A 26,895-nucleotide genomic window follows, 5' to 3' on the forward strand; every position below is an offset into this window, starting at 1 on the left:
AAATTACAATTTTTCGCTTTGCTGCACATTTGCTTTTTCTAACGATATTTGCCACGATATTCTACTAGGGGTTTTGCATATTCCACTTTTCGATAAGAAGAGTCCATGGGCTATGAAAGAGATTAGAATAACGAATGAACATGGATTCAGTTGGAAAACAATATTTCAGTTTCATATCCCAAAGGGACTTAAAGCATCTCCTAATAGAATCTTTGAAAAGAGTACTCCCAGTTCGACTTGTTACTTTCTGATGGTGGCTGGTTCTCTTTTCCGAAGCCATGTGCCTACCACATACATATAACATGTAATACGTAATTTTGTTTGGTCTGCTTGAAGGGAGATGCACACATTCTGTGGCAGCGAGAATGCCAGAGAAGTTGGCAGGGCTCGGCCAGCTTTGTCACAGCTTTTCCCTGCTGTTGTTTTGCATTGTTTTCTGTCTGGTGGTGTGTGCTTTCAGTGTTTAAATGGTATAAAATGCTAATCGCATTTGGGCCCACACAACTTTGATTTATGTATGAGAAGTGGGTACGTGGGCCGAAAGGATTCACCAGCTTCATGGGGGCCTGCCAAAGGATTAGGTCGGATTTAGCTTCGAAGGCTTAAAATTTCATGTTAATTGTAACCAAATTCTAAATTAATTCGTTACTCATAAATCAGTTATGGTGGCAGGAAAAAAGATTATCTAAAGGTGTGCGAAAAACAGTCGCAGAAATTCAACTGAAATTGTAAAATGTAAAATGCAGACAAACAAAACTCATTTGCATATGCAAGTTAACTTAATTTGCATGAAATGCGACGCCACTTACCCACCACCCCAACAAAACAGGAGAAAAACATTGGCTTTTAGAAGGAGTGGCTGGGGGGAAGGACTTGCACTTGGTTGACTTGGAGGACCAAAAACACAGCAACAGCAGTCGGGACTTGAAACATTCACACTTGGCTGGTGAGTAGCTAAACAGGACATGGACACACATACGGATGAAGTGCGTAACAAAAATATAAGGAGCTCTTACATAGATATTTATTACATTGGATTCGGAATGGGAAATATTTGTTTTATTTTAAAAGGAAAATTAATCTTTCGATGGCATGTCAGTTATCTACTTGAACTCTATTCCATACCCCCATAGAACCCTCATAAAATTAATCTTATGGTACTTTCAAGATCTCAAGTTACCCTTAATTAGTCTTTGTTGAAAACTATTAGGCAATTAACTTCCAATTAAGTAATTCGATACGATTCCATTTAATAGACTTTCCGTTCTAAAACGCACTGTATTCTGTATATTCTAGCTATATGTATATACAACTTGGGTAAATGGAATACACACAAAAGACCTAAAAGGGATGCAGACAGAAAAGGATCAGGGAAGGAAACAGCCGCGTTGTAGCTGCTTGCATTCCCATAATGAAGCATCACGAACTTTTGTATTAAAACTTATTAAATTTCTGCGGCTGTTGCCACTGCACAGAGCATGTAGTTGCTTTCAGGTTCCTGCAGGAGTACACTTGCAGAAAATGAAGTTTGTGGAAATAGAATAGGTCCTTGCAATGTCAATGCGCCCTCTGATGTATTTTCGTTTCCCCTACCCGCTCGCGTGCGGTTTAATTTTGTTTAATTATTCGTTACGGATAAGAGTCTTCTGCTGGAGTCCCGCCATTCGACTTTTTCTTTATTATTCTGTTGGCCCGAATTCATTTTCATTTGTGCAGCTCGTAAGTTTTCGCCATCGCCACATGGCATCCTGTAGTCATTTCTTGCCGGCTTCCCTCCGCCTGCCTGTGTTCCTTCTTAATTTTTTCCTCTTTTTTGCAGACCTGCCGCTCTTTTTCATTTTAATCCTTGTTAGCTTTCGGCGTGAGCTGGTTTTTCTCCTTCTGTCGCGCATTTTATGCAAATTACTTGCTTAAAGCTTAAAGTATAAAAAATAAAACGGCAGTGCAGATTGGTCTTGGATGGAAATGCCTGGGAAAAACAAGCGAGCAAAGCCAGTCACGTCACATATGGCTGTAAGCCAGCGAAGGAAAAATATGCCATTTGGCTTTGGACTTATCGGCCGGGGCTTCCTCGACAAACCTGGCCAGAGATCCTTTCGGGCGCATTGATGTCCTCAAATGAGAGTTGCGTGACTTTTGTGTGACTTTTATTTTTCGCATCGCCCGCCGGCTGGCTCATCAACGAAGCCACTTGCGAGTCATCATCCTTGGGCTCATCATCATCATCATCATCTTGAACATCTTCCTGTTGACAGACTAGCATTATAAATGCCAACGAATTGCTACCTTCGACTTGGTCCTTATCTCTGTTGGCTGTATGAACTTTTCTTTTGAGTGTCGGATCCCGGCATTATTAAATGGAGCATAATTTATGTGAGGGATTTTGTTTTATTGCCCGAAAAGGGACTTGGAGGGGTAACACTTGGATGTATGTAGATGAGGAATAGGAATATGAGACATTCAAGCTCGTGCTAATTGAAACCTAATTACCGTCGGCTATTTGGCTTGATCTGCCTGTAAGCGGTGCTAAACAACTTAATTCCCTTTACTGTTTTGCGTTTATGTGGGTCACCCCCAGTGGCCCACATTCAAGTACATGCTCGTGTCCAACTCAAAGCTCAATCCAATCAAACTATGGCCGTCAAACCACCCCCGGAACAACCCTTTGGGTCAACCACACCCCGCAATCAAGTTCAAGGCATGCTTTCATGGTAATAACCAACTCAATTACAGCCCCTTAGCCTGGCTATTGATTTAATAATTGCCTGATAAAAGTAAAAATAGACACCAATCGATAATATCCATTAGGAGGTTCTGCGTTGCTTCCGTACAAGAAATCAAAAACCGATTAAGCCCCGCGGATGCATTCCCCGGAATTCCGTTTCTTCTTGTATAAAAAAAGATGTAATTAATATAAAATTAAAACCGTGTATTGCTGTTAATGTGGCAGAAGTTCTTGAAATTTTCAGCGCAAATTGCCATTAAAAATGCAATCACATTAAGCTCAGACATCCTTTGATCGATGAAGCCAATTGCGGAATGCTTAATTGTCGGTGTTTAATGGCCCTTCCTTTGTACCAACTACTGTTGGCCTTTATTGCGAAAAATATTTATTTTTTTGGGGATAAGGGTAATTAATTGGGTAAAATCATTAACATATGTGATAGCTTTCAACTCTTCAAATTTAATTTATTTCCCTTATTAAACTTAATGACAATTAATAACAGAAAATTGTATTGAGTCTCCCGAAACCCTGTTGGTTAGTGTAGTTGGCATAAATGCCGAAAAATATCCAGGAAACAAGTTTCATCTTCCTGTCCAAAATCTAACAGCTGCTTTTAAGCGCAGATGAAACCTCCGACTTTCTGGATGGCTGGCCCTTAATTTGAACAAAGCTAATGCCGAAAATTATATGGCCAACGGTATCCGCCAAAAAATTTGGGTTACCCTCGGACACGTTCAACGAAACTGGTTTGGTTGGCGACTGGTTCGCGAAATGAGTTCCACTCCCTCTGCCCCAAAAATCGGCAAAAGGCCAACAGCTCCAACAACAACGCCAGATGTCGACGATCGCGATCAAGTTACCTGCGCGATCTGCTAAAGGCTGTCTCCTTTGATTTGAGCAGCGGCAGGTGCAACCTTCTGAGCAGGGCTTTCGGGTTGTAGGATCTAAACACTGAACAAAAAAAGCCATCAAAGTTTTCTTTAAAAATTTTTGTTATACAATTTCTTGCCACATTTAAGTTTATTTTCTGAATAGTTCATAAATGAATAATTTATTTTATAATCTTCCTTACAACCATTTTTCTCTGTGTTTCTACCTCTGGCTTTGTGTCCGCTGCTTCAACTGATTTCCTTTGGTTGGGAACACCTGCTGTCTTGTCCTTGTTTGCTGTCCCTCGTCGGGCTATACGTATTCCTACCTTTCCTTTAAATTCTGACTCAGTCAGGTAGCTTGTCCTGCTGATCCTTTATGGATGGGCTATAATAGCCTTTTTGCAATTCGTTTGCTTTGGTTGTTGTGCGCTTCGTTAATCGAAAGTGCTTAAGTCTGTATCCTGTTCTCCAGGACTCTTCAAGATTATTATCTGAGGCTTATGGAGGATGGGTCTGGAACGACCTCTCATCATTGTTCGTGTCACAATAATTGCCATAAATTATTCGACTACCTGCTACTGTCTCGCAATCGTCTTCAGTCTTTGAAACAAAAAAAGTGTAACTCTCGAAGAATGTGTCAATTTTGTTTTGTAGAGAATTTCGTTGAGGTGTCAAGCCAATCCAATTTTGTTGTGAGTTCTTGACATATTTTTATAATAATTCAACAAAAAATCATTTTTTATGCTTTGTGTAGTAACTACAGCAATTAATTATTAAAGTTATTTCCCTTTAAAGACTCTTATACAGGGCTGATGAAGAGATTCCTCTTCAGTTTCACTTGACCAAATAAAAATTCCCTTCATTAAAACGAATAAAGGCCAAAAACTAACTTCAGAGACTTCTGCCTCAAGGGTGGATACCAACTGAAGTGAAGTGGGCGGAAAAGAGGGAATATCTCCAAGTACACAGTTTCCTCTAGTTCATCTCGCATTTCCAGTTAGTCGTGTGCCGTTCTCGTTGAGATTTACGAAAATTACAATTGTGTATTCTTCAGGCACTTCAACTTGAACTGTCGCTGTTAGTGTGACTCCCTCCTTCCAACCCACAGCCCGACCACTCCCCAAGTCCCAACTGCATTTCCCAATGTTATTCTAACGCCATTCGCCGTGGCATTGTTTGACAGTTCTGTCTTCGGTACCCTCCGCTCTATCTCTACTATAGTTGAGTGCAACTCCCCCGACAAAGCCAGAAACCTGATAAAAAAAACTTTATTCTCCAACACTCGCACAGAGGAATGTTTTTAGAGAGGGCTCGGAGCCAAACAAACCGAAACCAAACTAAACCGAAAATCGATAAGAGCAGCAGGCGGAAGAACATCAAGGGAATCCGTGGCTCTACTAACTTTTTGGCCTGTTTGGAAGAGGAATCATTAAATAGTATGTAGTATAAAAATATTATTATTTTAAGAACTCATTATTTTGAAGCTTGGATATAAATTGAGTGGTAATTATGATAAGTAAGATATTCCATTACCGTTCTTGATGGAAAAGTTGAGATACTTTCGTCCAAGTGTCAAAACTTTCCACAGATACAGCGACAGACGCGTCATTCTGCCAATAAATAGAATGCCTGACAGTGGAGTAGCAGAACAGTTTTCCATTTTATCGATTCAGCTATCACAATCGCATCTCAGCCTGTCCGTTTTTATTCCGGATGTAGCTCGTGCTGCTGCCTTGCCGTCATTTATGTCTGAAAGACACAGAAAGGTACGTGTTTAGTTGGGGTCCATTGAGACGGGTGGCAGGTGTGGCTTAGAGGGGGTGGCAGTCAAGGTAGGGACTCTAAAGCAGTTTCGAAATCTTTGTTGATAACCGCATTGAGGCATCTGGCAGTATCCTCCGGAATTGACTCATCCCTGTGCCACTGGCCCGGGTGACGGGGGCCCCTGTGCCCCTGTGGCTTCATGCCTATCAATTGAGGAAATATCACTTCAAGTGGCCCGGCCATAAAACACAAAAACCCCACCGAAAGTGGGCGGCCAAGTGGAGCCAGTGTGTCACTTGAATCGCCTCGAGTGCAAATGAGAAAAGACGGTCGAGTGGCTGGAGGAGATCTAGGGTCGTCGGAGTTTCGGCTGTAGACGTAGTTGGAGTGTCCTGTATCCGGCCCGGCCAACTCCTGTTGCCCCTGTCCCTGGATATTTATCATTTTGCACTCTTGACTCGAGTGACAAACGAGGGGGACACATGAAGAGAGCTCTTTCCAAAAGAAAATATTGAAAAATGGCTTGGAAATGACCTCCGGTTTTTCGACTTCGATTTTGGGGTTTCTGATGTCAGACGAAGTCGGATGTCAGATATCGGATAAGTCGATTACAAATTGTTAAAAGCTTCAGTCCAGATGTCTGCTAAAAATTAGTTTGTTTTTATAATAAAAGTCATCGTATGTTGTTTCAAAAAAAGATAAACTTAAATGCTTCTCTTGTTGGTGTCTTTTAATTATTCAAAAACTTCAGCTTCGACCTAATTACTGCCCTGCTATTATCTCTAAATTTCTCTACCTTTAGATATGTATATCTATTTGTGTCACTTGGTGTGGTTTGGAGGTTTCCCTCACTGCACCGCCTTTCAAGCTGTGTGATATTTACTCTACTCTCCCCCTCCCGGCATATCACGACGATGTTGTGGCAAAGTCGGGGGGAAAAGTATTTCTTTATCTCTGCTTACTTTGCCACCTTTCTCTCTCCACATTCAGTTCCATTTCCCTATGCCTCTGACTTTTCTGGCTCAGATTGCCGGAGTGGCCGTGTTGGAAGTTGCCTAAAACATTTTTGTGTTCCAGTCCATCCACATTTCCGTCCTCTGGCCCGCACGGAAGTTTTTCAAATTTCTGCTCGAGTCCAGCTCCTGTGGCTCCTTCAATTTCGTCCCGCAGCCTATCCTGCCCACATTGCCTCAGATTTCTGCTTAATTTATGTTTCTATGCCGAGTTGGTTGGTCTGTTTGTCTGACTCTTTTTCAGGTTGTACCCTCATTCTGGCCTATGTGGAGTTTTTTGTTTATTTTTTGTGAATACTCTTAAATAAAAATTTCACAAAAATTAAAATTACTTTAATAGTCATTTAAAAATAATAGACAAACTAATTGCATAGCTTTTATAATTTTTTTTTAAAAGATAGAGTATTTAAAGTTTTTAAAATATAACTTTCAACTTTCTAGGACTCGAAGTTCTTGCTTAAAGTTCCTTTTTCCAGGTGCCCTGTCTGCCTACTTTCGCATTAAAAGCCCCTCTCCTGGTTCATGTTCCCAATTTTCATTTACTGGCAGTGCCAGGGCCTCATTTGCTTGGGCTTTAAGTTTATGGTTGCATGATAAAGTTGCCCAGATTGCGTCGGATCTTAATGAGCCAGTGCATCTGGGGGCACATCGAGCAGCGGCAGTGGCAGGGGCAGCGGCATTTTCAGGACATAAATGGGGACACAGCTACTTCCGCGACCAGTACGACGGCCGTGATTAATCTCAACACTTTCCGACCCATTAATTTCACTCCGCTGAAGGGGCGAAAGAGTGCGAAAGTCTGGGGTAATGGATAGGCAGAGGCATAAAAAGCAGAGGCTTTCGAAGGGTCTGGGAGTTGTCATGCGAGTGCTTCAATTCGAATTACTTGGCACTCATTCTCCAGCTGCCTTTTCGATGGGGCAGCTCCAATCAGAAACACCCTGCCTTTCATCCACCTGCGGAGATTTCTCCCCGAAAACGACACCTTCCCCTAATGTGCGACAACTCCCCAACGACTCGGTGTCCAGCCCTGATGCCGACGACGACGACGATGATGATGATGGGCAGATGACGATGAGGTGTAAAGGTAGCCAAATGGCAGATTGAAAGGGCTCCCCCCAACAATTCAGTGGGTGAAAACACACATTATAAACATTCGCTGCGTAACTCTCGGCTCTAAGCAGCAATTTGTTTGGCTAGAAAGGTCGGTCTGTTACTCGTATGAGGAATTCGAGTTATAAAATGGCTAAAATATGGCTCCAGGCTGGAACTGACACGTTGGATGGGAGGTCATGATGGTGGTGGGTGAGAAAACAGGGCCGGTAGTATCGATAGGTGGAGGAGGACATTAAGACGTGACCTGGTCGGAGGGCCAGAAGTTTCATTTTCGGGGATGCCATGGCAGCACCCTAATCTATGGTCTGGGAAAAAAACGGCCAGGAAATATATATTTATTTATTTTTTCTACTCTTCTGTTATTTTATTTCCTCTGTTGTTATGCTCTTGGAAGATGTCCTTTCACTTTGTTAAAAATTATGTTTTGATTTTATGTTTTTTTTAATAAAATATTGGTGGTTATTGGGATATAATTGTGTTTTTTTTGTCTTTAAGAAAACTATCAGACTTCAGTTTCGGAAATCTACATTTACTTTTTATTCCGATGTTCCCACAATAATATGTGTTTCATTGGTCCTGATGAAAATTTGTAGTTAGAAACTTAATACTATATTAAATTTTTAATGTATTAAAAAGTCGACTTTGTCATATGACTATTTTTTACATTATTTCCCGAATTTTCCGCCCGGCGTTGTCAGGGCACGAAATTACATTTGTACCTTTAATTTATTGATGTTTGAATGCGTTTGCCTAGTCAGGAGGTAGTCAGGAATAACAGGGGAGTGGTGAGTGAGTCCTGCCGGGGTGTGTCCTGCGTAACAGCTGTGGGTGTGAGAGAGGGCGGGGGTCCAAGGTGTGTGTGCGTGTATATATTCTGAGGTGTCGATATGTGAGGGGTCACCTTTCCGGGTCCAGTTTAAAGGTTCATTTGCTCAGGGACCCGCTCGGGGCGTGAAAATGGCCAACTAATAGAATGTCTCGACCCAAGAAAAGGGTTGCCAGCCATTTGATTTACAGGCCTGCCCTAATGGCAGGAAGCGGATGTGCCATGTGGGACCAGGAACGGGCACAGACTTTTTTGGCACGTGACAGGACGAAATGCTAATGAAGTGGGAAATGGAAACCGTTTCGTTTATTTTAAGCCAACTGTCCAGGTGCGAATAGAATTGGCAGATAGAGAAATCGCTTTCGCCAAATTGCCCGACAAAGATTTCCAAACAAATTTGAGATGGGGCTTAGTCAAATCTGAGGCTTCCTGTCTCCTTTAAGCCGCCATTTAAATGGCCATAAATTATGTGTGACGAAGGATCTGACCTGCTCGTTAACTTCGAAGATGAAATCCCTGCAGCATCAAAGTCGGGATGTGTTGCATCTTATTTACATGCCACACAGGGCATCTCTATGCCAGGGCTCTCAATCTGTGCTGCCAAGAACTTAATGCCAAGCTCCAGACAACAAAGAAAAAAACGATATCACACAAAAAGTGCATGCCCTGCTCGAAAATGCAAAATTTATCATTGCAGCAATGAGCTAGGATCTAGGGCCCTGGCAGACATTATTAAGGCGTATCCTTTGACGCTCTGCAACAGCTAGGGGACGTCTTTAAAAAAAAGGTAATCTAAAGGATGAAAGGCTTCTACTCTTTAAGATGTTGGCTTTTTGAATCACACACATTGTTATCAAATTTAAAATGAGGTCCTTTAACGCATTCATTGGCATTCTGACTTTTATCTTAACCAATTTACTCTCCAAGTTGTATAATTCTCGAATAAAATTGCGAGTTCACACAACGCATAAACGAAGAAGAGTCGGGGGAAACTTTCCAGTTGACAATAAAAAAAGTTTAAAGTCCTTGTGCACCATTAACCAGACTGAGACAAAGAATCAACATGCACACTCCCAGCTTTCCCAGACAAAGTTGAGTCACCCAGGCACTAGCCGTAAAGTGCTCTCAGATTGCTATAGCCGAATGTTTGCGTAAATTTTCCTGCAACAATTTCGCCAGTGGCCAAAAGGGTGGCAGGACAGGGCCAAAAGTCGTGGGGCTACCAAAAGTAGTGGTTAGGGGTGGGGAAAGGTGACACATTCCTTTAATAGCAAGCAAGTGGTTGCATCTACCCCGAGGTCTTTGTTTTTTTTTTTCGACTGGTTACGAAAATTTTTCATTTTTCAATGCCAAAGGACAATGGCAAGGCAAGGACCTTAGCTCAGTGGTACTTTTTCTATTTCTTTCCGCTCGGCAATCATATTGGGATCAGCATTGTAAATTGTCCGACTCGACGCTCATATTTCTTTATTTCTTTTGCTGATTTTGATAAATGAGGCAAAGGGGAAAATCCGGGAGATGGAAACCTCTCCCTAGGCACAGCTTGTAGAATTTGATTGCCCCTTGCCTCTCCAGCGGCGAAAGTTAAGCATTATTTCCTTATTTATTTCCTCGAACTTTGCAGACTCCCCAGTAGAACCCTTTTGCACGCATTTCCTTTCGCTTTCCTCACTGGTTTTTCCTCTCTCTGGCTTTTGTGTGTTGCCCGAAAGCATAAATTTGCTTTGTCGCAGCTTCCGTCTGGTCATGTTTTATTTTTTCATTTCGGGCTTTCCTTTTATTTTTTACCTCCCACCCCCCGTCGAAAACAGTTTGACAAGCACTAGAGGGAAAAACCCCCGCTCCTTGGCAAAACATCAGTAAACTTTTTTCCCCACTCCATCAGCTTCTTTTGCAAATGAGATTTCGTTCAGTTTGCTGTGATAAATTGTTGATGGCGCTGAATGTGTTTACATGGATGGTGCGGGCTGGAATGTTCCTGGGGGTGACGAGAGGTTAGATTCGGATTTTCGGGGGCATGGCTCTGGGTGGCATTTGGTATTTCGCTTGTAAAGAATTTTTGGTTAAGCTGAGTGAGGAATTTCTTATTTTTTCTCGGTTTCTAGATGTGCTATGTTACCTTCTTTACCCATTTGCCTCTTTGCCAGTTTCCTTTTAATCCATTTCAATGAACCTAGTATGGAAATTATTCTTTGGAATTTATGGAGGTTAGGGGATGCCATGATCCTTAAATATTCTCGGAAATAAACCAATATAAAGCGGAAATTTCCATTTCCAAGGTTTAGTTCAATTGCCAACTTTTCCTTAAACTAGCCGTGTTGCCTGGGAGATTTCAAGCTGATTCAACTTCATGATAATTATTCCCTGGAATACAAAATGAAATGCTGGAACTCTAATGAAATATGCAAATTAGTAAGCAGGCGAGGGGCTGTCAAGTGGGTGTTTGGCAGTGGTCAGCCAGTGGAAGTAATTGTTAAAATTATGCGCTAATATTTTGCACAGACAGGCGGTAACAAAAATTTGCGAGCAAAACAACAGCAAGAGCAGCCGATGTTGAACTCATTTAGCCATTAAATAAGCCAAAAACCGAAATCCAATTAAAAGTTAAACGCCACAAAGGCAACGCTCAGTGTGGAGGGCCTGGATAAGGGTCAGCTGAATTAAGGGGATAAAGCTTAAGGGCACTGAGAATAAGGTTAGCAAAACCTTTTAAAAATTTAGTAAAAGGAGATTATAAAAGGCACTTTTTCTCAATAGATTAGTTCCAAAGTAGCTTATACTGAAATAAATCTATTTTACTTTGAGATAAGTATTTTTTTCACTGTAAAAAAACTGAGTAGTACCATTTTTTTGCCGTCTTCTTAGACTCAACTCCTTGGTCAAGTTTAAGGCTTCCGGCAAGCCCGTGGAGCAGCAGACGAGGGCAAAGGAAGAAGGCAACCGGTGAGCTTAGCATATTATAAATAACATTCAAACACGCAAGCCGTTCGGCCAGGTGGAAATCGTGGTGGGGAAAGGAAAGCTCGAAGGAGCTAACGAAGCCATTGGCCGGAGTGTTGCGTGCCCGAAACTTATTTGGCCACAACCAAATTGGACCGAAAGAGAAACTTTCCAGCTCCAGCAGCAGCAGCAGCAGCAATATAAGGAGCAGCAACTACGGTCGACCGTGAAGAACTTTGATTAAGTTTTCTATCGACTTAAAGTTCCCGCCTGCAAGGCGTCGAAATTAACTAACCCGGAAAATAGAGAAAGACATACCAGCAAGGTGAGAGAGACAAAGATAGAGGCAGGGACGTGTCTGGGTTTTCTATGAACAAGAGACCCCGAATAAGTATGCTATAGAAATGCTGGCAGGCACGTAATGGAATTAAAGAGAGTGCGAGCGAGAACAAGATAACCGGATATAAGGATAGATTCCCCAGACCGAACCTCCTTTATGATTATTGTCTTAAAATTAATCAAAAGTGCGTGCCTGAATTGAGAAAACTTTTCGGTTGACTTCCTAATAGATTTTCGGCCCTGCCCCACCAGTTTTGTTTTGTGTTTGAGTTTCGAATTTAATTGATATTCCGATAGGGGATAGCCTTTGTTGGTTTTATTCCACTTTAAATTTCATAATTGGTAAATCAAAACAAAGGAAATATTTATTTTGAATATTATTAAATTAAAGACAGGACCAAGTTGGCTGCCGTAATCCCATAGCTTAGCCATCCTCTCAGCTGTGGGTCAAACTTTCGTACCTTGGTGGGTGATTAATTAAATTACAAGCCATATTTGTTATGCAGAGGACAACTTCGGCCCAAAGATTTGTCCCTTAGTCTAAGCAAATTGTTCGGGCGTGTGGAAAGTTTCTTGGGAGGGAACTTTACCACTTGAGGTGTGGTTTCCCTGGGTGGTTTCTCGAATGTGGCAAGCCACTGTGGTGCTAATATTCTGACAATGTTTGTGGAGCTTTTGTCCTTTGATATGACCGACACTTTGCGGCTTGAGGATGGCAGGCCACCTGCGGCACTTGATTTCGATTTGCTATTTGATTTTCAGCAGGCCGCACTAAGGCCGGCTCATCAAAAATGGAGCAGCCAAAGGCGGGGAACGTCATTTGCATAAGGCTGAGGTGCCACACATTGTGAAATGTCAGCAGCTGCCTCTGACTACGGGTTTTCGCTTTAACAAGCACGAAACACTTTGGCAAACACACAGAGAAAAAAATAAACTACTTATAAATAATTTATACACAGTTCTTGGAAAATATATACTAAAATAAAGGATATACATTATAATCTGTTATTATTTAAATGTACAATTTTGAACTCCAAGTTTTTTCAAGTGTCGAACTTATTTGCCTTTTCTCCTGTCAAATGTCAACCGCCATTTTATTTATTTTCAAATATGGAGAAAAAAGCACTGCTGAAAAAAGCAAAGGAAAAAGGAAGCACATTTTTCAACTGCCATCAGCTTAAACTGATGAAATTGCCGACAAGCTGAAGGAACCCTGCTGCCTCCCCATGCCTGTCTCCTTCCACTTCCAAAGTTTGCTTCATTTGCCATCATCGTCAATAATATGACATAAGTATACTCGGGAGTAATGTTCCTCCTCCGCTTGGGCCAAAGTTTTTTTTCTCGGGGTGCCAGCTATTTTGTTGATTTCATAATGTCTGTTAGCTGCTGTTCTATTTTTTTGATATAGTGCCTGAAATCGCTTGTTTCTTTCCCTTTCACTCGTCGTCTAGCAAATGGCTCGAGATTTTATTTGTTCACTTTCTGTTTATGTTTTTATTGGCCTGGCTGATTATGATGCTATTTTTGACACTCGATAAAGTCAATAAACACACAGAAATGGTCTTGATTTAACAGTCGTGTATTATATATATTGAGAAGGGAGTCTATAAGAGGCTTTGGCAATTAAAATAAAAAGGATTTAAGCTTTACTTAAATATTTCACCAGCACCCTATATCTCCGCCTATGATTAAGTGTGTCGGCCATCATCATTAAGCCCACATCGAAAAGAGCCCATCAGCCAGGACATTTATTATTGGTTAGGCTTTTTGGGTTTATTGCTTAACCGTGCATTTGATTCATCGATTTCTTGTTGCCGACATAAATCAATTTATTTATATTTCCATTCTGGCTTCTTTCTTTTTTTTTTTGCAGCTTCAACCATAACGAATTGAACCAAACCAATCGGAACCAACTTCGGGCCAAAAGTGCGTTGCGGTTCCGCCAATTAATATTGATGGTAAGTTGGTTTTATGCTGTACATATTTTCTTGTTGGCCTTTTTAATGCATTTTCATAAAATTGAATTTATGGAATTTATATTGCAAATGCATTGTCCGGCCACTCAATTACGTGTATAAGGTGTAAAAATATTTTTAAAAAATGCAATTTATCAAAAAATTTATGAAACGTTTCTTGGAGCGGAAGAGACTAGTTTTTTGTGTAAAGTTTTTAAATCAAGAGTCCAAGATAAGTTCAAACATTGAATCGATAGGAAGCTGGATGGATTCCAACTTGTTTCCTTCAAGCAGACGGTATTTGCTCCATTTTTAATGCAGTTTGTTGAACTTTTTCTGTGCAATTTGTATTACTAATGCGAACGGCAAACAAAGATGAGTTGGGGAAAAGTGCTGGGAAAAGCAATGAGCAAAAAAAGGAGAAAAAAAATAAATGGCAAGCCAATGAGTCGAATGATTCGGGCAATTGCAATTCCCAAAGAGTGCGCACTGCTCTCCCTCTATCCTGGATTTGCCCCTTGGCTCTTAATATCCTTCGGCTTGAACCGGAAAGATGGCCGTAATAATTCACTTCTAGCCGGAGGGAGGCAGGATGAAAGGATTAAATATGCAGCCCAAGTCGGACCTGGAAGACCTTTACTCGCACGTAGAGAGCACAGCTGAAAAGTTTAGTTTAAGTGTGGAAGCACAAACAACAGCAAGAACAACAGCATTGACGACAACAGCAGAACTTGGCTTAAATGCGCTCATGTGCAAAAATGCCATTGTTTTGGATTTGGTCGTAAACAAAGCGGTGAAGCAAAGGCAAAAAAATTTTATTTTTCCTCAGCAAGAAACCGAGAAAAACTAGGCGAAAAAGGTGGAGTTTAATGGAAAGAGTTGAAAACTCTCCAGCTCCTGGCCATGTGAAAAAAGGGAAAACAAATGGGAAACCTGCGACTTGTACAACAAATGAGTGAAAAAAGGTTTGCCCTAAGACTTGGACTTAGACCTGTCCAATTTTCTGGAAGAAAAGCTGTTTTAGATGTTTTTTGGTTTAAAGTGCCTAATTGAAGTCCTAATCTTATCCATCTACAGGATTATTTTTACAAAACTGAATCATTTGGTTTGAAAACTACAGATTATAAACCCAATTCCGTATCAGAAGAGCATTTTTTACGGTATATTCTCGGAACAATAGAATCAAAAGCATTGGGAACAACAGCAACAAAGCCTGTTGAACTCTTGAACACTAACATACAGATGGACTTTCAAATACATGGGATTGAAGGGCCAAGATGAGTGTGAGTGTGGTTGCCTGGGACAAGAATTGTAGATCCTTTTTAGTGCCATTTCGTCTGGAAGAGTGGGGGAAAAAGTGCTATTGGGTTTTTGGGTTCTTGCTACTGCTTTTGCTTTCACTAAGGGTAGTAGCTCCAGCTCAGGGGAAAAGCCGGGTTTTAAAATGGGGCTGCAGCAGATTGTGCCACGAATGGCGTCACATGCTAAAAACCCAAATAGCAGCAGAAAGCAAAAACAAAAACAAAAAAAAAAGCTGCCACAACAACAAATACAATACAATGTTGAAAATGTTTGCTTGCAATCTCACTGCAAAAACTTTTGAAATGCTATAAAATGAAGGAGGAGGTGGATGTGGGCTTGGGTTTGTGAGCTGAAGGATAGCAGGACATCTCGAGTGACTACAAGTCATAAAGTACACACACAACAGCAACAACAGACACAACAACAAAAGCATCAAGCCGAACATAAAGGACAATACACAGACGTTTCAAGTTCTGGCACAGACGACTGCACAAAATGTCCCTCAAAAATGTTAGTTTCGTGTTGCCTCGTTGCTAGTTTCCTGGCTGAGTTTCAGCCACATTTTTGGCATATGTCACCGTGCCACATATGCAATTACAGGACTCGAGGCATACAGTTACATTGAAAACATTTTAGCCAAAATTGAATTTATTTTTTGTTCGTCCATAAGGACGGGCACACGGCTAGGCCATTAATAATTCTGTATGCCTGGCATCAAATCGACCATTCGAAGTGACTCCCCCAGCCCAACATGTGACCACTTTGAGGAGCGTCCGAAAGCAGCAACAGTTTCGTGAAAATTCCTTATAAATTATTATTGGACAAAAGAATAAAAGTATTTGCTCGCCCACTTGCCCAGCGGAGCTGACTTTATAAATTGGCCATAAAAACCAGAAGCGGCAGAAAAAAAGTTTCAAAAAAGTACAACTTTGCGACAAATTGTGGCAAAAAGGTTTACTGGAACATGTGACAGACTGGCTGGTTGTCCTTTGAAATATACTATATGGATTAAGTATATAATATATGACATTAATATATTATTTTATTTTTATCAGATTTATTTGTGATATTTATTATTAATTATTATATTAAATACATATCTCCCTTGTCCATTATACCCTGTTAACTGGTTTTTACTGAGCACTCAACAATGCTGTAAAAGCTTAGCCAACAATTGGTCGAGCGGTTTATTTGTGTAAAATAGATTTTGTATAAATATTTATGCTTTTAGTTGGAGTTCACTTTGCCGTCCGCAGAAGTTCCTTTTTTCACTCCGGTTGCCTTTTGTTGGCCACTGTTTTGACTTTGTTTGGCTTTCATTCTGGCAAATTGATTTGTCCATTTATATATGTATGGCCATTGTGTACCTTTTATGCCGATACATTGCTTATATAGATGCCTACAATAACAGATCCATTTGGCTGATTAATTGTCAGTCGGAAACAATATTTGACTTGTATGCGGCCCTTTAAACGGACCGTAAACAATCTGAAGGAAATTGCCCATAGGCAGATTTAAAATTATATAATTTTGATCCTCCTGCGCTGTTGTTCGTTTGCTTCCTTTTCCAATTTTTTTTGGGCTTTCCTTAGTCATGTGGCAGGCAGCTGCTTTCACATTGCAAATAAATATTTTATGGCATTTCGAATGCGCTCTCTCGCTCTTTGTCTTGCTCCTGCTTTCAAATACAATATGGCCGCCGCCATTTTGGCATTCACTAGTTCGCCATTTTTACCATTCCGCCATATTTCATTTCCGCTTCTTCTTTGTATTGTTGTTATTTTCCTGCTGTGTTGTTTGTTTGTTTTGTTGTTGCTGCCATGGCGCATTTTGTGAAAAGTCAATTATTTATGCATGTCACGTTATTTTCTGGGAAAGAAGCACAAAAACCTAAAGAACCGAACGAAGGAAAACCCCACCAAACCAAACCAAACAATCATGAGTTGGGTTGCACAAAAAACAAAAAGCAACCAAAAATGGAGAAATTTGCGCTAAAATGGCCAAAAATTCAAATGTCACCGCCACCGAAATTTTCCCCATATCATTTTCCCCCCATTTTCGGTTCTCCTTGCCACCGACAACATTTTCACATTCGTTAGGTGGAAAGCTGATTATTAGATTTAGCTTCTATGTGTGTACACGTAAGGATGTGTGCTTTTCCTTTTTTTTCGAGTGAAGTTCAGTTACAAAATTGGATCAGAGCAGCACATGCCGTTGAAGGCAATTGAATTGTAATTCGATTGAACGAAAAATTGCTTCATTTGGCAAGGACAACATTAGCTAGCAGCTAGTCACAGCTTCAAGTTATTGTTAAAAATATGATTTTTTTTTCTCAGTGACTTAACTTTGGAAGTGACTTCAGGAGTGACAGTTCTTCAATTGAGAAAACCATCAATCAATCAATCGCACGCGGCTGTCTTATTAAAAATGGACAGCAGCACTGGACTGTACCTCGTATATTATTATGTTATGAAGTTTATTTTTCAGCTGTTTAAAACAGGCCATCAAATTGATTTAAGTCGGTCGTGGTGTGTCAGCTCCAGTCAAAAGGAAATGTAATCAATCGAGTTAAATTTAATTTAAATTTAATAGAAAACAGCACAAAAAGGCAAGCACTGCATAAGAGGAGCGAAAACAAAGGCCACAATCCACTGCTGTCAGGGCCCAGTGGGGCGTTAAATTGAATTGTTGTCACCGCAATTTACACAGCCACGCCCGCGTTAGTCCCTTCCTTCCTTGCCTCTCTTGGCCAACTTACAGTTTGCTCTCTTTCCCATCACATTTTGTTGTTTTTTGTGCATTATCGGGCTTCTTTTCTTCTGTCATATTATTACATTATTTGCCATTTGCTTTAGACCAACTGGCACACGCACACACTCGCTTTGGTGGTTCGCTTTTCTCCTTAATTTCCCAAGTCTTTGTCCCCGGCCACGGGGCGTATGCGTATTGTAATCAAGTCATAAATTTGCCAGACTGCGAATTGGTCTGAAGCGTTGCCAGGCATTTTCTTGGCCGCCTAACGAGCCCCACAAGAAACTGTAAACTGCTTTCCAGCCGCACGTGCCAGCCGCTAAGACATACACCCACACATACACTCTTGGAGATTCAGACACATAAAGATTTATCTTTACAGGGTGGGACTTTGGACTCTTTTTGCCCCGTTTTGGTTTTCAATAAGAAAGGATTAAGTTGAATGAGAAAACTACAAACGACAGGCGAGCTTTTACCCCAATTTCCTACCTCTTTCTTACAGCCAAGAAAGCCAATAAAAAGCAAAGATCGCATATCTATAAGTCCACTTTTATGGAGGCCTCCCCCACACAACTTCCCACTTGCCGGCACGCCTCTTGGGCGATAAGTGTTATTTTCAACTGCCAGCTGTGATTCTAAACCTCTATTTAAAAAACGAAAAGAAAGAGGCAGAGGAAAGTTTCATGTTACCAGAAGATGTTCCCAGCTTCCTTTTACATTGCCTGGTAACTCGAATTTCTCCTGGGTGCGTATGTGTGTGGATGTCACTTATAAATTTCTTATCTCGACATTAAATTTGTCGGCTTCAATTCGAATATCTTTAAGTTCGCCCCGGAAGAAGGTCGACTGTAATATAGTTCAAAGGGAAAAAAAGGAGGAGGTCTGCCGAATGACTAAAGGAGTCGAGGCCAGCGGCGAGTAAACAACGAAAAACATTTGAAATATTTCCCTTCTGTTTTCTCTGCTTTTATAAAGGGGCGGGGACACAAATTATGAACAGCTTGCTCCATATGAGAGGCACGCCCACTTAACTCCCAAAACCAAAACGTTTGCGGCACTTGACTTTAGCACCCTTAGTAACCTCCCATTCCCTTTCAGCTCTTGAGTTGTAGGTTCTGAGTTTAGGGCTTTGGCTTCATTTAATTTTCATAAGGCCAAATGGAAATTTCATTCTTCATTCTTCAAGTGGCTTTTCGACCTGAAACTTAACCAACCAAGAAACCAAAAAAAAAAGTATATTGAAGAATCAAAGGAAAGTCGAGTTGAGTTTTTAGCGTAATTTTTATGTTGCAGCTTGAGAGGAGCATTAAAAATCATCGAGTTACTGAACATGAAAGTTTTTATTCCAGGAATTTTATTTATAATGGTTGGGGCTTATGGTTTTTATAAATATTTCATAAGGACTGCTTATTTTGATGATAAATATGGTATAGTGGAGGATTTGATAAAAATTATTCAAGTTATAAACAGGAATTTAATTGTAAAATACAAAGTTCTTAATTAGTTGGATTCTTTTTTGCAATTCATGTAACATAATTAAGTGGAAACAGCCAGGATTTCCAAAATATGTAATATAATTTTTTTTTGTTTCTACTGCCTTCCTTCTGGTGCGAGACACAAAGTTGTGCCTTTTCTTTTCAATATACCTAATATTATGTAAAACTAATTTGAAGTTGCGGGAAGTCAGTCCTTTGGTGTTACCTCCGGTGCCTGCCGCCGTCGTCCTCTTTCCTGCTTATCCGCACGAGTTTTGTGTAAATTCCTTTTAGAATTTCAATTAAACTTTGCGTCACTTTGTCGCAGCGATTCCGACGAAGCCAGCAGCTGTCAAGGCTCCGCCGCCTAATGGAGCTGCCCAGTTCTGGGGTGGGGTGGGGTGGATTTAGGACGCGGGAGGCGTAGGAGCCGGGACCCCAGTGTCCCCAACGGGGAGGAGTTTCCCGCGTTAGCTGTCAACATTTGTTGAACACAAAATTTCAGTTTAGCATTTTACGCTTGACGCTTTGACTAATGGCTGGGATGAAGAGGAGAAAAAGAGAACCAAGGATATAAAAAAAGAATGAGGATGGAGGTTTTCCCCCCGATTTTCCCCTAAATGAATAATGCATTTTTATCCACAATTTAGCCAAGTTTGGTTATGCACTTTTTTTCCGGCCAGACCAAAGTTTTATTTTTCCAGCCACTAACCGAGTCAGCAACTTAAGCTGGCTCTAACCTTTTTTTCCGCTGTCTTTATAACTTAATTGCGTCTTTTTCTTGGCCATGGTATTCTTTCTGGACCACTATTCGATTTCAATGCAAATTGTCTGTGGCATTCTTTAGCCTCAGCATTTCCACGATCTAGTCTTTGCTTGGCCTATCGCCTTTATCTTTGTTTTGGCCAACTGATATGCCAAACAACTTCATTCATATGCATAAACTGCAATCAAACGAGGGTAAAAAAATGAAAGGAAAATCTAGCTTTCTTTCTTGGTTTTCTTTCCGGAGGAAATCCTTTGCTGGGTGGAAAAATATTTTCCATTTTTAATAATCGTAGCTTATAGAACCTTATAGACCTCTATCAATGGGGGATTGTTGCTGTGTGCGGAAATAAAGATGTTGGCAAAGGACACACTCTCTCTCACACACACACTTTGCTGCTTAAAGCATTCTGGGAATACATTTTTAAAATTTTGTTTGTTGTTGTCAGCACTTTTTATGAGTTTTCTGCAGGCATGAACTCCCACAATTCCCAATAAGTACCAAGTCCTCCACCCACTTCGTTTTCTCCATCACTCCACCTACTTTTGATTCGTCCTGTGTCGTCCTTTTTCTGCATGTTCACACAAGTTGATCAAGTTTTATGGCCGCATATTTCCCATGGCACGAAAGTATCGATTCTAGGATCCCAGATGCTCTAAAATTAAACAGATGAACAATTATTTCAACTTATATTTGTTTTAATTTATAAAAGAAAGTTTTTTTTTTAAAAGAATACGAAATACTTTTTAAGAAATTTTGTTTAATTTTACTTATTATATTGAAAGTGTTATTTAAAATACAACCAATCCTTGCCGAGTTCCTTCCCTTTCAACGGAAAATCATCGTCATCGGGGAAATGTCATTTAGGCAGAATTTCCGATAAGCAATTTCCGTTGCTCACTCGCAGATTTCCATTTGAAAATCGCATTTCGGAGAGTGCATCAAAGCTTCGTGATGTCGCTGGCAACACATTTTTAATGTCCGTGTTAGAGTTGCTTTGGCATTTCCTTTCCATGCCCCTCACAACCTTTCCTGCAGCCTGGTCCTCCACCTCCTCCTCGTCAACCGCATTTTCATCCTTGCAGCGAGTTTTATGCAAATATGCGCAAATGTGTTCATTGCTTGAAAGTTTTTCCAAACTATCCTGCCGCTCTTCCTGCAGGCAGCTGTCTCTGTCTATCCGCCTGTCGGTGGGTCCTGCTTGTGGCATTCTCGTGTCATAATCCCTGACAACTATCGGCATTCATGCGGCAACCAGCTGAACCAGTTTGCTTCCCTATTCCAATCCTCTTTGCAACCCAAACGCACTCGGCATCTGCATGCCATTTGATTTGCTGACTTGGCTTGGGGTTTCCTTTTAAGAACACTAAAGGAAAAAATAGAATACCTTTGAATATCTTTTTGAACTTTAAGAAAATAAATAAGTTGTTTGTCCATCTTAAGCATTTGAATCTCTGAAAAGCCAATTAAAAGAACAGCAGGGTTTATTTGCTTGTTTTCACCTACATAACTGTCTTCTATTTTCCGAGATAGGTTTTTAAACGAATTAAATTAAAATAAATTGGATAACTTTACTTTTCTTTTTTAAATCATTTTTATTTTCAGTGAAAGTGCAAATGGACGGACTAGCCAGATGAATATTTGCCGAGGTGGAGAAGTGGGAAAAGCAGCTGCAAGCTGTGGTTGCATCTTTCCGTTTTGTATTCCCAACTCCGGCAGCAACTTTGTTGCCTTTTCGAATGTGTCCAGTAGTCGTTTCCCTCATCCCTCCTTAGATCCTTTGCTGCTCCTGGCTCCTTCGCATCGCTTTGTTGCTGATTCTCCTTTTCAGCCGTTACCTCTTGCGGTTTTGTTATTAAGTGAAATTGAAACCTTCCGGCGTCGACTTCGGTTTCAGCTTCAATTTTACTGGCATGTGCAATTTTTAATAGCTCCCCACCAGGGAAGTCAAGTTCAGTTTTGCTCCCGTTTGTCCTTCCATTCGGCTAGTTGATCCTGTCGTGCGGTTTTGTCCTTTAGCTTGTTGTGACGGGCTACGCTTTGCTGCGGTTAAGGCCTCAAGCAAAATGCTTTCGGCTCACATTTCTGATTGGTGATAGCTTTGTTGCCAGCCTGTTGTTGCTTTTCTTGCTGTTCTCCAACAAATAATTGAACTTGTCATTTAAATCTCTGCATTTTCAATTGTTTTTGTGCGGTCTCCTCTTGCATACTTGAAATTGCTTCACTTCATTGCTAAAATGTGCAGAAATTCCTTGATAATTTATTCAATAGCCTTCTGATAGGTATGTTGAAAATGCTTGCAACAGATTTTGTAATTTCGCACACAATACAAAATCAATTAAATTCTGGCCAAGTCACAGTTTTGTTTTGCGAGCAGTATGCCTGGGCTTGTAAATGGAAATATAACGAGCCAAAATGTGTTTATGAACCAATATTGCGCATACGCCCCGTTGAGCTGTGGTTTTTCTACCCACACTCTGCCACTCGATGGAAGGAGCGATGGAACGGTGGCAAACAACATGCCAAAGTTGATTTCAATTGCCATTCCCTATTTTTTTGTTGTTTGACTTTTCCCAGAGGCAGACGTTTCCCCTTCCATATGTTTTTTTGTTTTGTTTTTTTTTTCCTTTCCGTTTGTTTGTTGGCCACTCACATCATCGGTTGGGAGCCAGTTGGTCAGTCGGTTAGCTTGAGTTACATATCACTACTGAACTGGTTCGGTACAAAAAGGCAACAAAAGGGAGTGGGAGTTGGCATGGACGGTGAAATATTGTTGACTGGCTATTGCTAGTCCGGCTTAATTAAAAAACCAATTTTAGCCGCTGCTGAAATTGAAAGGAAATGATTGTCAGTAGCAGAGTTGTCTGATGTTTGCCTATGAATAGGCAAAGGCTAAAAATATTAGCTGGGAATCAATATATAGCAGTGAAGAGGCTCTTGTTTTTTTTTCACTTTTATTAAAAAACTACTATTTTGTCAAAGGAATTCATTTCTATTTCCAAGTGAATGAGTAAACAAGGTTAAAAGCGTGACTTTTTCGTTAAGGGGGGAAATACAATTAAAAATTTATTTTTTTCGAAAAATTTTTTTTTGTCTTAATGTACTCTAAATATGTCTGGGAATAAGCCTTTAAAAGCATAAAGCTGTCCGGTACTTATTTTCAAAGTAATACGCAATTTAGTGAGAGCGTGTCAGTGGTAAACTTTAGTGAGTGGTAAACTTTAAACGCTTCTACTGAAAAGTCGTGTTTTCAAAGTCGCCGTGCAATGTACAGGTCAGAGATTTCATTTTAATCGAATAAACCGCATTTGCTTTATGTTTGAAATGAAATTCTCCACAACATGAATTAAAGGATTTTTCATATTTATTTGTTATAACATGTTTTTTTGACGAACAAAGTCGAAAAAAAGTGTGTTTTTTTTAAACATTTTTTTCAATTTCAAATTTTTTCATGGAAACCCCATTTTTTTTACATATGAAATAATTCATGTTGTGCGCTGTACCTCTAAGTTTAATGCCCAGTTGCTGTTTTTTGTTTTAGACGTGATCCTGGGCCTGGAGACTGCACGGCGCAAAGTTTATCCCACAAAAAACGACTCCACATTATTGATCATAAATGGGCTTAATTACAATATTTTTCGAAAAACTTAACTGATTTTCATTGCCCAATAATTTCCTAATAACATGCAAAAAGAATCGCTAAGATTCATTCAATTCCCTACTTGCAATTCACTCCCAAAGATAGGCCTCATTTTAGGCCTTTTAATTGTATTTCCCCCCTTAAGGCTTTTGTGTGTTAGTTGTGCAACATTTGATAAAAGCGGCTTTTATGTTGTTCTAGCTTTCCTATTTTCGTTTGCCTTACTTTTTCTGTTTTGTTTTTGCCAAGTGCGCAGTTCTAAGAGTGTTTCCCTTTAAGTTTTCCTGCCTATCCCTTACTTAGTCTTAACATTTTTTTTCTTTCGATAGAGGGCCCGCAAAAGTAGGCAACCCGGAGGAAAATGTTTTGGGAGCGCTGCGGAAATGTCAAAACAAAATGCCGCTTAATGTGGCGTGTCCTGGGCCCTTTCCCGCCCACCTGTATGTGTGGTGTGCTGGTTTCCAGGGCAGCTCGGTGGTGGTTAAATCGCTTGTTTGGGGGATATTCATCGATTTTCTTAAGCGGCAAAAGTTTTCGGCTTGAACATTTTTTCAACCTGCCCAACTCACTCATGCAACGTGCACAACAACAATTGCACAATAACAACAGAGGAAGCAGTAACCAACCCCCTAAGCCCGGGCCCCGGGTTGCCCTTTTCCACCTCCAAGACCCGTGTGTGTGTTGGAGCACAGCAGAGTTCTACCCTCGAAAAAATCCATTCGAATGCGATAAATTCCCCGGTATTTTTACGACCCGTAGCTCGGGGGCAAGTGCTCGGTGGGAATGCAAGCGACAGAATGTCCCTGGGGGGTGGTTTCCACCGCTGCACCATCCCCCCTTTTTCTCTCCCCCTTTTCAGCCAGAACCTGGGACCTGTGTAACGCAATTTAAACGCTCTCAAAATTGGTAACATTTCAACGCGATATTTGGCTTAGTCCGTCTGCAAGTGGTGGCATGTGGCCCATTTGTTGTTGCTTCGGTTTTGGATGGTTTTGTTGGGGGGATGGATAGATAGATGGGTGGTTCGGTGGCAGTGTTGGTAAACGCGCCCTCGGTACGATAATTTACATTCAGACAATGCGCACAGCTTTCGTTTGGCACCACATTTTATGCGATTTTCATTCTAATGTATATAGTTTATTATGCTTTATTTTAATTTTATATGCCCGTCGGTGCCGTTTTAATTGCAGTCATAAATTTCCCACTCTCCTGTGGCTTTCTTTTTGTTCGGTTGCTGTTTATTTTTTGGTGATTTTTGGTTTCCCTTGGTGTTTATGACCTAGTTTCACTCTATTCACAATCAAATTACACAAAAACTTGCCTGCGATTACTTTTATTTTAAAAACGTTATTTGAGTAATGTGGTGCCTAGTTTCCCTAATATTATTTTTGTCCCAAAAATGTACAATTTCGTCAATAAATCAAAAATAATTGCCATTTTTAAGCTGCAGCATTTTAGTTGAAATTTTTGCGGATTTTCCGGCATTCCCGAAAAACTAGGAAACACATTTCCAGCTAACTCACGTTCTGCCTGCTGGAAAGTTAAAATTGAAAAAAATGTCATCATACCATGGGGGCACGGGGGCAACACGTATTAACTCGGCACATGTGTAAATCCAATTCAAAAAATGCCACGTGCAACCTCCATATCCTCTCTTCCTTAAGCCGGGCCAGAAACTTTTGCCAGCCAATGCAGAAAATAAATTCTTTTCCTCTTTGTGTTTTGGCAACTCTTGCTGAAAATACATTTAACAAGTGAGTCACGATGCTGCAGGATGCAGAGTTGGGGAGGCATCCTGTAAACATTTGTCACGCTTCCAGTGGCAAATCCAAGACCCAAGACACAGAAAAGGAAGGGAGGCATTTCGCATTGTATTTGATTTTGAAAAGAATATGAAAATGATGAAAAAGTAAATGATGCGGCAAGGAAATGCAACATTTTCAGTTATGCAAAATAAATGGAATCCAGAAAAGCCTTCTCAATGCCAACTTGTGTAAATATATAAGCACCAAGGAGGAAAATGCAGAAAAATGAATATTGCCACTGCCTTTCTTTGTAGAGCTCTTGGAGACTGGTCAAAAATAAAGAGAGGCCACCAGAGAAAAGAAACAAATGAAGCTGAAGAGGGTCGAGAAGAAGCTGCCAACCCCATATAAATTAGCCGGAGTGGCCCACTTGAGCATGCCAAAGGCAATGTGTGAGTCTGGAATTCGAGAGGGGAGCAGACGGGAAATGAGAAAGGGGCGAGTACAGAGGGTGCCAAGTGCCATTTAGCATATTTTGCTGTATTTCTTCTTGTGTTTTTCGAGGGCGGAATGCCAAAGCGGAGTGGAGTCTGCGCCTTTCGATGGGGGGGAAAAGCCGGAAAGGATGACTCACTGGAGCCGGTTGGAGTGTGTGAAAGTAGCAGGGAAAGTCTAGGGCGGGAACTGGAACTGTGCTAACACAATAAATGCAGTCGGGTGAAGTTTTTAATTTGCATTAGCAACAAAGTGGGGGAAGGGAATATGCGGCGCTATCTTTTTCAGCCTTCAGATATAAGTATTTTAATTTTACGCCAAGTACCACATAGGATATTTCAGCGACAACCTCTTATGCACTGGGAGAAATAAATAAATCCATAGATATAAGAGCTAGAGGTTGATTTTATGGGATTATAGGATTCTTCTCAGTGTAAGGACACACCTCAAGACGTCCATAAAGTGGCTGTTTCATCTGCGTAAAAGTCGTGAAAACGCGACAAATTGCCCCAAGGATAGGAGGCAAAGTTCCTGGTTGTTGACTGGCGCCCGAAAATGCCACCACCATGCCACACTGCCACTGTGTCCTCTGGTGTTGCAATGCCAAAGACAAAGGAAATGCCCCAAAGGAAGCAACTGAATTAGGGAGTCGGAGTACGAAAAGAAATGTAAACATCTGCATTTATGACTTTTGCGGCTGGCTAATCTGATGTTGAGTATGTAAGAACAGGCGGCAAGGAAGTTCAGGGAGTGGGTTCTGGATTATGGAGTGGGTGTTCACATTAACCAACCCCCCATTTTCCCGGTAGGCTGCCACATGGCTCCAGGATCTTAACCGTTCTACAGGCAACAAACATGAAACAGAGTCCTCCTTCTGGCAGACAAACAGCGTCTACTTGGGGGAGATTGCAATTAACATAAAATTAATATCAGCATGAGTCACAAGCAAATGCAAACGGAAGGGGACGTCCAGCATCTTGAGGTTCGGTGAATACAGTAGCAGATTGTGGCTGAAGTGCGAGTGAATTAGAATTCATGGATAAGGAAGCTTCAAATTGAGGAGTGAAGTGCTCTCATGATTCATTTGTGTTTGGTTTTCTGAAGAGCTATTTGTATGGATAATATACCAATTCCAGAGAATGGAGAGTTCTATTTAAGACTATGGGAAAAT

General features: G+C 40.8%; 1 protein-coding gene across 4 annotated transcripts in view; it reads left to right on the forward strand.

The window, feature by feature from the left end:
* The window catches only part of tinc (transmembrane protein tincar), a 55,740-nt gene that overhangs the window by 7,686 nt on the left and 21,159 nt on the right, over positions 1–26,895 (forward strand). For 3 of the 4 annotated variants that reach the window (XM_017246525.3, XM_070281324.1, XM_070281326.1), the window contains exon 2: positions 13,469–13,553. The gene's annotated coding sequence lies outside the window, so the exon portion shown is untranslated. Of the gene's footprint in view, positions 1–5,012; positions 5,034–13,468; positions 13,554–26,895 lie in introns of those variants that run through there. The other variant, XM_070281325.1, reaches the window with a different exon arrangement.

Source organism: Drosophila bipectinata, chromosome 3R, assembly GCF_030179905.1.
Source record: "Drosophila bipectinata strain 14024-0381.07 chromosome 3R, DbipHiC1v2, whole genome shotgun sequence".
NCBI classification, from domain to species: Eukaryota; Metazoa; Arthropoda; class Insecta; order Diptera; family Drosophilidae; genus Drosophila; species Drosophila bipectinata.